The sequence below is a fragment of the Rhinopithecus bieti genome, unplaced genomic scaffold, assembly GCF_001698545.2.
Source record: "Rhinopithecus bieti isolate Rb0 unplaced genomic scaffold, ASM169854v2 scaffold_10347, whole genome shotgun sequence".
In the NCBI taxonomy this organism is placed as follows: domain Eukaryota; kingdom Metazoa; phylum Chordata; class Mammalia; order Primates; family Cercopithecidae; genus Rhinopithecus; species Rhinopithecus bieti.
In genome coordinates this window covers 1,604,383-1,618,055 of record NW_016806836.1, presented here as the reverse complement: position 1 = coordinate 1,618,055, position 13,673 = coordinate 1,604,383, and the positions used below count along the sequence as shown (strand labels likewise).

The 13,673-nt window shown below is 53.0% G+C and overlaps 1 protein-coding gene across 1 annotated transcript in view; it reads right to left on the bottom strand.

The window, feature by feature from the left end:
* CDH22 (cadherin 22) overlaps positions 1 to 13,673 on the bottom strand; it is a 140,422-nt gene that overhangs the window by 125,773 nt on the left and 976 nt on the right. The window lies entirely within an intron of this gene.

Here is a 13,673-nt window from a genome sequence, read left to right as displayed (position 1 = left end):
CCCCAGTTTGTACAAACTCTCCCTCCTCCACAGGCCTCCCCTCATTCTCTGCTGGGGTGGGAGGGTGGGGGCTTGGGAGGAAGAGGAAAAGAAAGGGGCAAGAAAAGGCCACTCTGGAGAAGGGAAGAGGACAACTGAAGAAACTGAGGCACAAGGAGAAGTGGGATTCCTGGCATTGGCTGTTCATCCCACATTCTTCAAGTGTGAGAATATATCTGACCCACTGCATCTTCCCAGTGCCCAGCACAGGCCTGGCACCCAGCAGATAGTAACAGGGTTTGTTCCAGAGCTGCCTGGGCTGAGGAGGGGTTTCCCCTTCACACCCTTCATTCTCTGCTCACCATCCGGTGGGAGGGAGTTCTCTGAGACCTTTTCCACGAAGGCCACACACAATTGGCCTTGTCTTTCACTGCCAGGAAGAGAGCAGGCATGCGAAGAGCCTCTCACTGGCAGGTGAGATCTGTGAGGTTCTGGGGTGTCTCTGAGAGCCCTGGATGTCTTTCCCTGCTGCCCTCTGCAGAGGCCACCTCTCCCTGCAACGTCCTTTGGCCCAGCCTTCTCCAAATGAGGCACCCCAGTGGTCTCCAGAAAAAGTGTTTTTGCTTTGAGAATATCCTGTGCTCTCCCTATTCAGAAAGAGGCCAACTTGATGGGAAGCTGGTTGGACTCTAGCTCTGCAAAATCTCCCTCCTGAAAGCCCATTTCCCACCTAGCCTGAGCTCCCTGCTGTCCACTCCTGTGTTCCTGAATCCCTCATCACATTTACTTTTAAAGAAACCCTTACATAGGGCTTACAAACGCTAGGCACTGTTCTAAGTACTTTACAAACATTAGCTTGTTTCATTCTCACCACAAGCCTGTAACGCAACTACTGTGATTATCGTCTCCACTTTACAGATGGGGAAACTGAGGTGGTTAAGTTACTTGTATAAGGACAGGCAGCTAGGAAGGGGGGCAGCTCAGGGAGCAGAACCCAGGCAGTCCAGCTTCCAGAATCCAAGTGCAGCTTCCAGAATCCAAGCTCTGGGCTGCCATTCTCATTCCTCCTGATAGATGATGATCCAGCTTGAGTCTTGCCTGATAGTCAAAAGACTCATAAAGTTCAACTTTTGTTGCCTCATCTATTTATTTGTAGAGGCAGGGTCTCGCTGTGTCGCCCAGGCTGGAGTGCAGTGGCATGATCATAGCTCACCGCAGCCTCAAACTCCTGGGCTCAAGTGATCCTCCTATCTCAGCCTCTGAAGTAGCTAGGACTACAGTCGTGTGCCACCACGCTTGGCTAATTTTTTAATTTTTGTAGAGATCGGGGTCTTGCTATGTTGCCCAGGCTTGTCTCAAACTCCTGGCCTCAAGTGATCCTCCTGCCTCAGCCTCTCAAAGTGCTCAAAGTGCTGGGATCACAGGTGTGAGCCAGCATGCCTGGCCTGTTGCCTCATCTTTTTATATCAGGAGCCTCCCAAGTGCTTGTCCTGAAACTTCTGTGCTCTCTTTTTGTATCTTTGCAGTCAGGGAGTGGTAGACAGATACAAAGAGAGGAGGCACCTGAGGACGTTATCAATAAGTGGACGTCTGTAGATCAATGCTGGTTCTCACAGCCCAAAGTCCTGAGCTGGCTGTAAGGCAGGGAGGGGCATACTCATTAATTTGGTACCTACTATGAGGACACTATGTGCGCATTATCTCATTCATTCCAGCAAGGGAGGTCTTACACTCCTCATTTTACAGATGAGTAAACAGAGGCTCGGAAAGTCGAACACCTGCCCAAAGCCATTCAGCTAAAATGTATCCAATAAGGATTGGTGCCCAGATCTGTCTGTCTCTGACTGCCATTAGCAAAAGACATGATTCCTGTCCTCCAGGGACCAGGTAGAGAAGCAAGACAGGTAACAATGGTTCGCAAAGGGCTGAAAGGGGGTGCTGAGATTGAATAGATGTAAGGGCACAGCCCAGGTGAGCAAAGGTTTGGGGGTGGGAATGGGCCCTGGAGCAATGGCCTAGCAGGTCTGTGTCTGAGCTCATCAGGTGATCATGTCAGATGACGAGATGGGGCTTTGAACGCCAAGCAGATGGTTTGGCGCTGACAGGCGAGGCCACAGGGAGCCATTGCTGTCTTAGGAGCCTCTTTCCCTCCCTCCTGAGGCAGCCTCCCTCTCACGCAGCAGAGCAATTTCCCAAAGCATTTTCTCTAATTTGTGATTGTTTTTCTAACCAGAAGCAGCAAGAGTCTCCAGCTTCTCCCAGCCCATAAGCCAAGCCTACTGGAGCTGCCAAAGCTGCAGGTCTCCTCCCCCAGCCCAACCCACTTGGGGACTTACAAGTCCCTCTGTCCCAAAAGCCCCCCACGGTACTAGGCAGGCTGCGGGGAGGGTCTTATGGTCCCAAATCCAGGGGCTTCTTTCCCAGCCTGAAGCTGGCTGAGTTGATGCAGAGACCTGGGAATGACTTTAAGCTGGGACCACCCACTGCTGGCTGATGGTGCCTCACGGACCTCAAGGGCTGGTACCCCGGGACAGAGTGGCATGAGGGCTCTGGGAGGAAGCCAGGGGCTGGTCAAGGGCTCTAGGAGGGGCAGGGGCTGAGTGAGGAGGCCAGGGCTCTGTGAGTAGGGATGAGGGCTCCTTGAGGGAATGCAGGCTCAGAGAGATGAGTCTTCAGTTCGGAGGACAAAAATTCTGTGAGAGAACAGGGGCTCTGGAAGGGGCAGGCATGCCAGAAGGTGACCAGGAGCTAAGTGACAGGAGGTGCTCAGGGACGGAATAGGGGCTCAGGGACGGGATGGGTTTCCAGGAGGGGTGGGGGTTCTGTGGAGGGTTAGAGCTTTCAGAGGGGGTGCAGGAGCTCTGTGGAGATTCTGGGGAATTGGGGGCTCTATCATGTGAGAGGACCAGACCTCCACAAGGAGACGGGGACTCCAAGAAGAGACGAGCACTCTGTGGGAGGTGGGGATCTGGCCAGGGGCTCGGCTGCAGGGCTGGGGTTTGTGAGCATAAAGGCTCAGAAAAGAGAGCACGGGCTCAGGGAGGGGATGGGGGCTAACCTGCAGGGGACAGAGGCTCTGGAAGGGGCTTGGGGCTTTCCAAAAGGATGAGGGCTTGGAGAGAAATGGTGGCTTATGAAGGGACAGGGGCAGTGAGAGAGTGGGAAGGCTCTTCATCCAAGTTTGTTTTGGGGATTAAATGCAGCCATCTCCTCCCTGACCCACTACCCGGGTGCCCTACCTCGGCTGACCCATCCTAGCCACAGGGTTGTCTCCTTGGCTTACAAAGCCCTGTGCCCCTGATGGTCCCCTCACCTTGGTCCTCTGCTCCACCACTCCCCCTACCCACCTTTCCTCAAGGCAAGATCCTGACGCCCTCTCTACTAACTCCTCCACAAATGCCCCACTCTGCACCCATTTCCTTAAAGTCACCTCTATAGATTTTGATATCCTCCTACAGCCCGAATGCATTATCAGGTCGGTACTTCAGACACCTGTAATCATCAATAAGGTAGTCCTCCCTCACAGCCAACCTCAATCTGTCTAGCTGCAAATGCAGCCCATTTCCTCTGTTCTGTCCTGGAAATAGAAAAAAAAGGCTGATCTACAGGCCACTGTTCATTCCATTCTTCATCGCTTTGGATACATAAAGTCTCCTCTCAAACTTCTCTCTTCTGGGTAAAATCATTCTGGTCCTTTTTGTTGGCTTTTCTAATCATTATCTTTAGGATCAGGTATCTTCAAATGCTGTGTTAAGATTTTATCAGAGCCTGGCACATAGTAGGCTCACAAGAAATGTATCTTGGATGGATGGAGAAGTTGGTAGACTTTGAGGGTGAATGAGGGTGGAGAGATGAGTAGTAAGAAGATGGAAAGAAAGGTGGTGATATGACTGTAAATGATAGGTGGGTGGATAATGGGTGGAGGTGGGTGAGGGGTGAACTGCAGGCAGATGGATGTTTAAATGGAGGTGGGTGGGCTGGAGGATGATGGATTGGATAAATGGATGGATTGATGAATGGGTGGATGGATGGATGGATGGGTGGGTGGGTGGATGGATGAGTGGATGGATGGCTGGCTTAGATGGGATGCTGGCTGGGTGAATAATCTCAACTGGCATCTCAATTTTCCCCTATATATCCCAAGTATAGGCTCCCCTAATTTGGTTAATGGACCCCAGTTCTCCCAGACACCAGGCCTGAGACTTTGTCATATTTCATTCCTCCATCTCCCTTATCTCCCACAAGCAAACAGCTCTGAGTCCTGTTGATCCTATTTCCTTGGGGCCTTTCTCCCTGGCCCCTGTTCTCTACAACTTCATTAGGCCCCCCACCCCACTTATCTCCTGGACAATTTCCGCTGCCCCTGTCTGTTGCCTCCTTTCTCTTTCCTTCAAGTCCATTCTCAAACACTGCCAACAGGAAATTCTTTCTACAGCTTAATTCCAGCCAGCAACCTTCAATATCTTCCTATTGCCTACATTCCTCAGCCTGGAGCTCCACATCTGAATTCAGCTACAACTTCCCTTTCTGGTCCTCTCTGTCTTTCCTCCCCTCCATGTCCTCTGTGCCCTGGTCAACGGGGCAACCGGCTGGCACCCAAGCCTTTGCCAAGCTCCTCCTCTTTGCTCACGTTCTTCCCACCTGCTGGAAAGCACCCCTGCCCTCCACCCATACCCTCCACTTGCGGCAGCATCATCCTGTGTGTGGAAACACACAGCTCAAATGCTGCCTCCCCACGAAGCCTCCCCTGGTGCCCGTGACCAGATAGAGCCAAGTGTGCCACTTCCTCAAGAGCATTTATGGAGCACCTACTATGTGCCCAGCTGGCAAACAGGATCCTGATGGCAGGAGGGCCAAGACACAGGAGAGACACAACCTTTGCCTTCCAAGGTACACAGCCTGCTCATGTAGTCATGTGTGTGTGAGCATGCAGGTGCATACAAACATATACAGAATTCAAGGGGAAAAATAAGGGCATGGCCAGGTGCGGTGGCTCACGCCTACGTGAGACTCTGTCTCAATAAATAAATAAATAAATAAACAATAAAAAAATAAAAAATAAGGGCAAAATAGCACAGTATTAGTAGCTAAGGCTTATGGAACACTGAATATGGGCCTAAGTGCACTGTTCTAAGTGCTTTACTTCTAATAATTCATTTCGCCTTCTCAGTAATCCTATGAGGTAGGTATAGATGAGGAAACTGAGGCAGAAGGTCACTCAGCTAGTAAGCGGCAGGGCGAAGATGGGAACCCTGGAAGTCTGGCTCCCAGGCAGTTCTCTCAACAGCGCACAGTAGTGTGTCATGAATAGTGCTGTTGGAGTGAGGAGGACAGAGAAAAGCCATGACAAGGCTCATTCTGACCTCCCAGCCCCCCTCCCACCCTGCCAACCCATCTCCCTTCTCTTCAAGCCATTTGAATAAATGGACACTGAAATAAGCTCAGCTAGGGGCAAAGGATTCAGTCTGCTCTGAGACACCATAGGGCCCTGGGCAAGTTCCAGCCTCTCCCTGGGCCTCAGTTTCCCTTCTGTATCACGGGCTTGGATTGGTCAGTCCCTAAAGGCCCTTTCAACTCAAAAATGCATAACCCTAAACACAGTCACTTGGATCCTAGAAGACGCAACCTTGGCAGCCTCCTGGCCTGGGGGCTGGGCTGCCTGTCCTGAGAATTCTCTCTTGTTCCTGAATACACAATTTTAGCCTCTGGTCCCTGTGGGCCCCACTGTGAGGCCACAGTCCTGTGTCTAGTTACCTGAGTCTGTCTGGCTTGTCACCTACCCATCATCTTGTCTACCCGCTGACCTGGATCCACCTGCTTCTGCTACCCATCCATCAGTCTGCCTGGGCCCATCCACCTTGTGTCCCCCGCCTGCCTGGTGCCTGTCACTCTGCCCATCACACACACACACACGCACACACACGCACACACTCCACCTCCCCAGCTCCCCTCCCCTACTCTGCAAGCACTACGGTGACAACAAAGAAACGGGGCGGGGCCTTCTGCTTTTTTCACTCGCAGAGGGGTCTGTGGTGTTAACATCTGGACCTACTTTCCAGAAGCCAAAACAGTTCTCTGCCATCCAGCATCCTTCTCTTCCCCAGGGACTCCCCAGCCCCCTCTTTGCTGGCCCCAAGGGCTTCTACTTGAGGAATCTGGTCAGGGCCACATGCCTCCTGCCAAAAATGTCCAAGTGGTCCCTGAAGAAATCATCGGACAAGAGCGTGTAGATGTGTGTACAAGGATGTTCATGGCAGAATTGTTTGTAATAGCGAAGGATTGGAAACAACCCAAATGTCCAACAGTGGGGGCTGGTTAAATGAATTATAGGCCAGCCACACAATGGAGAACCATGCAGCTCTTAAAAAATGATGATGTAGATGTATATTTATCGAAATGGCAAGACATTCACAATATATTATAGGGTGAAGAAAAGCAGGTTATGGAGGCATATGTATAAAGCAAGATGCCATTTTTATTTTTTAAAAATCTATATATGTCAAGAAGGATATGCACTGAAATGGTAGCCAAGTGGTGGTAAAATTATGGCTAATTAAAAATGCTTTCATATATAAAAAGATACATACATATATACATATATATAAATGTACACACGCACACACATAGAGAATCACTCTGTATTAAATACTTCCTGTGAGCCCAGTGCAGTGCTAAGCACTTTGTCTGTATTACTTCATTGCTCCAGAGTCCTTGGAGGCAGGTTTTATTAAAACCATTTTCTAGGCTGGGCGCGGTGGCTCAAGCCTGTAATCCCAGCACTTTGGGAGGCCGAGACGGGCGGATCAAGAGCTCAGGAGATCGAGACCATCCTGGCTAACACGGTGAAACCCCGTCTCTACTAAAAAATACAAAAAAACTAGCCGGGCGAGGTGGCGGGCGCCTGTAGTCCCAGCTACTTGGGAGGCTGAGGCAGGAGAATGGCGTGAACCTGGGAGGCGGGGCTTGCAGTGAGCTGAGATCCGGCCACTGCACTCCAGCCTGGGCGACAGAGCGAGACTCCGTCTCAAAAACAACAACAACAACAACAAAAAAAAACAAAAAACCATTTTCTAGATGAGGAAACAGAGGCTCACTCAGCTATTAAGTGGCAGAGTCGGAACTTCAACTCTGCTCTGTCTGCCTCCAGAGCCTGTGCACCTAATCAGTAGGTTGTCATGTTTCTCATTTTGTTTATCTGTAACTTGCCTATTAAATATATATATATGGCTGGGTGTGGTGGCTCATGCCTGTAATCCCAGCACTTTAGGAGGCCAAGGCGGGTGGACCACCAGAGGTCAGGAGTTCAAGACCAGCCTGGTCAACATGGTGAAACCCCGTCTCTACTAAAAATACAAAAATTGGTCAGGCGTTGGGGCAGGTGCCTGTAATCCCAGCTACTCGGGAGGCTGAGGGAGGAGAGTTGCTTGAACCCAGGAGGCAGAAGTTGCAGTGAGCTAAGATTGTGCCATTGCTCTCCAGCTTGGGCAACAAGAGTAAAACTCCGTCTCAAAAAAAAAAAAAGTATATATGTGTATGTATATATATATATATATATGATATCTGTGGAGCCAGGAGCTCCCCACCAGCCAGTGCATCCTTTTCTCCTCTCTAAGTGCCTGTGTATTAGCATGGTCCAGCTCTCTGGGGAGGGGCCAGGCAACCCTGGTTAGAGTTGGGCCTAACTCTAACTCAGACTTCAAGGCTACATGGCCTCAGGCCCCCTCTCCTCACACCCAAATTTAATTCAGAGAATGGAGTGAGTGCAGCTTTGCACCATATGCCACGCTAGACCCTAGGGAGGAAAAAATGAAAAAGCCCAGCGCCTGCCTTCAAGATCTTCTCATCCAGGGCTTGGTTTCTCAGCCTCCACACTATCAACAGTTTGAGCTACATGAGTCTTTGCAGTGGGGTGGGGGGACTGTCTTGTGCGTTGTAGGCGGTTTAGCAGCATCCCTGGCCTCTACCCATCAGATGACAGCAGCAGCCTTCTACGCAGTAGTGACAGCCAAAAATGTCTCGAGACATTGCCAAGAGTCCTCTGGGGGGCAAAATTGCCCCCAGTTGAAAAACACTGATCTAATGTGCTGCAGATGACACAAGGCAGGCAGTGAGAAAAGAAAACTAAACTAATTGCTACAGAGGTTCAAAATATAGACAGGAGTCACGTGTGCCTGGCTGGGTCCAAGAAGGCTTCTGGGGATGAACCTGTCCCCGAACCTTGAGAGTGCCTCAAGCTTCTTTCCATTCTACAGACTCATCCTGGATGGTGAGCTCCTCCTTCCTCATGGCCTCAAAACTCTGTTTCCAGCCCAGAACTCTCTGAGTGGGCCTAGATGTTTTTGCGCGACTATCCATCGGACATCCCCACTCATGTATCCCACTAGGGTCTCACCTCGGCCTGTCCACAGCTGGTCCCCACCTCTTCTTGAAAGCTCTTCTCCTCTTCATGTAGCATCTTCACGACCCACACAGCCTCCTGAGCCAGGAATGGGGACTCCTTCTGTCCCCCATGCCCATGCAGTTACTCAGCTCTATCCATTCCACTCCCACAACCCTCACGAGTGAGTGCCCCTCCATGACTCAGAACCAGACACCAGCAGCCCAGGACCTGGTCTTCCCCACTCAGCAGCAGGATGAGGCTTCTAATGGTGAATCTCCATGTGCCACTCCCATGCTGAAAACCTGTGTGTGGCTCCCCACTGCTCTCAGGATGAAGGCCAAGCTCCTTGTGTGGCTTTCAAGACCCACAGGACCTGGCTGCTGCCCACCTTGCTGGCCTGGTTTCCCGTGACTCCCACTCCCTGAACCCCACTTCAGCCAACTGAACTCGCAGTTCCTCTGCTATTCTCCCTCCTCTTAGGGCCTTGGTACCCCTTGGCTTGGAGGCTGCCTTCCCTGCTCTTGTTCCTCCCTACCCCCCTTTATCCCATAGATAACCGCGAGACAGCCTGCAGGTGTGCCTCAACATCATTTCCTCCTAGAAGCCTCTGCTGCCCCGCCCATTGGCTGTCACAGTTAGGAGAATTGTTCGTCTTCCTCCCTGGACCACCAGACTCCTGTTGGCTGGGATTCAGGCTGCTTGCTCACCATTGTGTCTCCACCGTGCAGCACAATGCTTAACACATAGTAAATGCTTTAGGTATATATGTAAATGTATATATTTTAAAATGGATAATGAATGGATGGTCAGACAGGCAGATGGGTGATGCAAGGAAAAGGTGCTATTTGGGTTGGGTCCTTAATGCTTTGGAATATCTTCAGGGAAGGGCGTTCAGGTGGAAGGGCAGGTGGGGCTGGATGCAGGAGTGTCAGATTGGAAGCACAGTGGGAGATAAAGGAGGATGCAGACGGATTACAAGGACCTTGAATGTCATGGTGCCGAGTCTGGACTTAATTCAGTAGGCAATGGGGAGCCATGGAAGGGTTTTAATCAAGCCAGTGACACGATCCCACCTGCGTTAGAGAAAACACGCTCTGGTTGCCACAGGGGTTGCAGCGGGAGGGTATCAGAGGCTGGGAGGCCAGGCAGGAGGCTGCCACAACAGGTTAGGCATGAGCCAGTGAGGTCTGAGCTGGAGCAGGGATCGCGAGATGGATGAGAGGGGAGAAAAGGTAGAGATTAGGATGAAATGAATCTGTGGGACTCTAGAACATGTTCCTACACTGACGGCTGCATGCAGGGACTCCACCTTCCTCAAGGCAAAGGAAGAAGGATCCTGAAGTCAGAGACAGATCCTGGTAGTCCTAACTCAATTCCCCTCCTGCAGGGGTGCAGGCAGCCAAAATCATGTGCAAAACCAAACAGGGAGGAACCACTGCCTTTACCCCATGGGAACCAAGGAATACAAATGGAGGGATATGAATAATAATGATACTGCTTTATGTATCCTATGTGTCAGGCATCGTGCTCAGAACCACACATGCTCATGCACATTTAATCTTCACAACAACCCAATGAGATAGGTATTATATTTTCCTCCATTTCACAGAGCAAGAGACTGAGGCTCAGAGAGGCAAAGTAACTTGCCAGCAAGTCACAAACTCAGGCTGGTTGGACTCCAATGCCTACGCGCTTAATCATCTATTTATATTATGCACAGGAAAGAGCTGGTAACAAGTGGATGGCTGAAGGCTTGTGGGTCTGACGACAAAGCAAGAAGTTCCCAGCCTAATCCCAATGTGACAGCAGGAAGGAGCCTGCTGATGGGGCGTGGAGGGAAACGTGGGGGTAGAAGGGAATTCCTCCAGGTTTCTGCACCTCATGTGTTTGAAATCAGATCCACATATTCAGAAAGGTGTGTGCCCACTGTAAGAGAACCGAGGTAAGGAGTGAGCAGTGAACATATCCTTAACCCCCAGATGGGCCACCTTTGGAGTAGTTAAAGAAAGGGATCCTTCTCTGGGGGTAAGCAGCTCCATAGGCCATGGCTGGTAAGTATATGAAGCCTTTTTGCAAATTAGAGAAAGATGCCCCCCTCCTCCAGGCAGGCACCTGACTTGGACAGTGGAGCTTAAAATAGATTTCAGTCCCCACTCTCCTCCTGCATTAAATGTCCTTAGACAGTCAACAACCTGCTCAACTGCATATAATAGCCATGCCTCCAGCCTTCCTGTCCTGCACCTCTGTTTCCAAGTAGCCACTCTGTACCATCAACAATGAGAAAACGTCCCTCCTGCCAGATACACAGAGCTCAAATCACTCCACAGACAACTTTCTTGTTAGGCCTTGTCTCCTCCATGAGGGGAAAGACAGTCCTACCATGCCCGCCTGCCCTGATGAAAAGTTGAGGTCAGAGCCTGTCCTGGTGGTGAAATATCTAGGGCTTTCTCTAGAGGGGCCAGAATCAAAACACAAGGTTCTAGGAAGGAGAGGCCCTGACTTGAGAGCTCCATCTTAAAGGTGCTCTGAGGAACCCGGGGTGGAGGGTGTGCCCACTCTTGCTGGGGGCATGAGGCTTTTCTCTCTGAGCCTGGCCTGAGGCCTGGGTTTCCTTTCAGCCTGATTCCCCACCTGGTCCCCAGCCCCAGTACCCTTCCTGGCTCAGCTATGGGGAGGAATGAGGAAGTCCTCGGCCCTGAGGCCTCAGCCCACCCACCACCATAGGGTCTTCTATTCCCCCACTCTCTCCCAGGCCGTGCAGCGCCAGCTGCTGCCCGTGTTATATAAACAGAAATCATTCACTCTCTCTCCCTCTACCTGAGGCTGCATTTCAGACTGGAGCTTCTTGACGGAAGAAAAAGGGGAGGGGGAATAACAGAGAGAGAGGAGAGGAAGTTTAATTGGCTGACTCTTATCACCCATGTGGTACATAAACTGGCTGCTCCGAACTTTGCCAACTCGGGAAGAGACGGGCCCTCCTGGGCTCCCTGCCCCAGCTATGGCCTGGCCCCCTGTCAGAGGGCTTCAGAATGCAGCGCTCCTGCAAAGCCATCAGAAAGACCAATGCCTGGGGAAGCAGCAGGGGCACTGGGGGTTCCAGCCTCTAGGTATGATTATTCCAGAGCACGACCAGAAACATCCTGAGATCACAGCCACCCTTTTGACAGAAAGGCTGTGACTCACCCGGAGGTCACAATTACTTTTAGGGACCAAACTTTGTCCTCTGCTTCTGCTACTCGGCTTCTCTGCTAAAGGCATTCAACAGCTTTCTTCCCGCACTGGACTGGGAGCACTGGGGTCTAACTTGAACACTTCATGCTGAATTTAAGCAAATGTCTTCTTGTCCTGCCTGCAGCATGAAGCCAAGAAATGGCTCTGTTTTGCCCCAGGCCTACCCAACACATAAGGAGCGTTGGTGAGGCCTGGAAGTCAAGATGCCTGGGTTCCTATTCTGGCTCTGGGTATAGCTTACCATGTGACCTCGGGCCACTGTTGCCAATCCTTGAAAATGGAAAAGAGGGCAGCCCAGGTGGTCTCCAATGTGCTGATCACAGTTAGGAATAGGGAAAGGGGTTCTCATCTCCAGGGGCCCCCTGATGGGGACACACAAGAGGTACAGGTGTCTCTTAGCTGAGAGAGACCTGGCTGGCTTTATAAAGTACCTGTCCCCGAGACACTGGCAGTGGTGGTCCCAGAAGGGCACATGGACATCTCCAGGAAGCAGTGTTTAAATGTTGGCAATGCCCTTCCCTTCCAGGAGGAATGGAAGAGGAGAGTCCCAGACACTGGGACAAGGAGGGAAATAAGGGTGAAGAAGAGAAATGATTGGGGCAGGGAACAGGTGAGTGCTACAGAAAAACTGAGGCAGACAGGGCAGAAGATGGGTCCTGGAGGATGGGGAAATGGTCACTGATGGGCAAAGACCAAAGGATGTCACTATGGGTGTAGAGGCCAAATTTCAACAAGGGCTGTAGACTAGAGGCAACTGAGGGGGACGGAGTGGGCACTGAAGGACACATACACGGGATACTAATGAAGGACAAAGAGTCATGGTCGTTAGGGTGGAGCCTCTGGGCCCCAGGGCAGTGGTGATGCTGATATAGGGTAGTGGCGCTGACCAGTGGGAGAAGAGGATGAGATCCTGAACCTGAGTGGAGGGGCCACAGAGAGCTGGCAACAGCCAAAGCCCTCGAATGAGCCGCTGCCTGTGCTGGGGGCACCTTGGCCAGCCCCAGAAAGCTGGGGAGTGCTGGAATCAGCCCCACGGAAAAAGAAGCTGGCATGCGCAACCCTGGCGACGCCCGAAAGGGTGGCAGAGAAGAGGTTCCCAGGAGCGAGCGCCTTGGAAGCCCTGAGCGGCCTCAAACAGCAGTTTCTCTGCCCGCCACAAGGGGGTGCCCTGCACCTCGGGGAGACCTCGGGGGACCCTGGATCAGCTCCGCCCGCTGCAGCCACGCCTGGGACAGGGCCCTACAGTGCCAGAGAAGAGGCAGCCGGGAGGCGCGAGTGAGACGGGTCCACATGGTGCCCACCCAGGGCTGCCCAGCACTCTGCGCGCCCACGCAGTCCACTCTTCCCAGTAAACGCCGCGGCCCCCGAGGGTTAGCCCTAAGTGGCGCTCTCTTTGGACGTTAGGCGGTCGGGGGCCCCGTCCTTCTTCCGAATCGGGGACGTTGTCTCCGGAGTCGAGTCCTGAGGAAGAGGGCAGCGCTGGCCCTCGCTCACCGCCAGCCCGCCCGACGGCCAGAGGGCATCAGGGTCGCGCGGGTGGGGCCGGCAGGGGTCCCTGTGGGCCGGTTCCCCGGCTCAGAGGTGGCCAGAGCCGTGCGTGTCGCCGCGGCTGGAGTCAGCCTCCGGGTGCCCCCGGACGCGGCACGACCTCGCACACACACACCGCGCGCACACGCTCGCGCCGTGCGGTATTTCCCGGCCCCGGACCCCGCCTCTGGGAGGGGCCGGGAGCCGAGCCCCGCTAGCAGGGTTGGGGGACCGGGAACGCCTGGGTCCCAGCCTTTGCGTCAGGGCTGTGCACCACCTTCCCAGCTCCTTTTGGCGCGCCGGCTCGGCCCCTAGCGTTGCCACCCCTCGGCCCGCTGGGGTCCCGGAGGCTCCCGGGCGCGCGGCGTACGAGGTTGTGGGGACGGGTGGGGGCTGCGGGCTTTGGGCCGAGAGGCGGCTCGGCTCCGCGCCGGGGAAAGTTTGGACGTGGGAAACTCCCTCCCCGCCCGCCCCGCCGAGAGGAGGGGGCGCGCAGGGCCGGGCGCAGGCACCCCAGCTCCTCCTGCGGCTGGAGGCTCGCCCCCCGCGCCGCCTG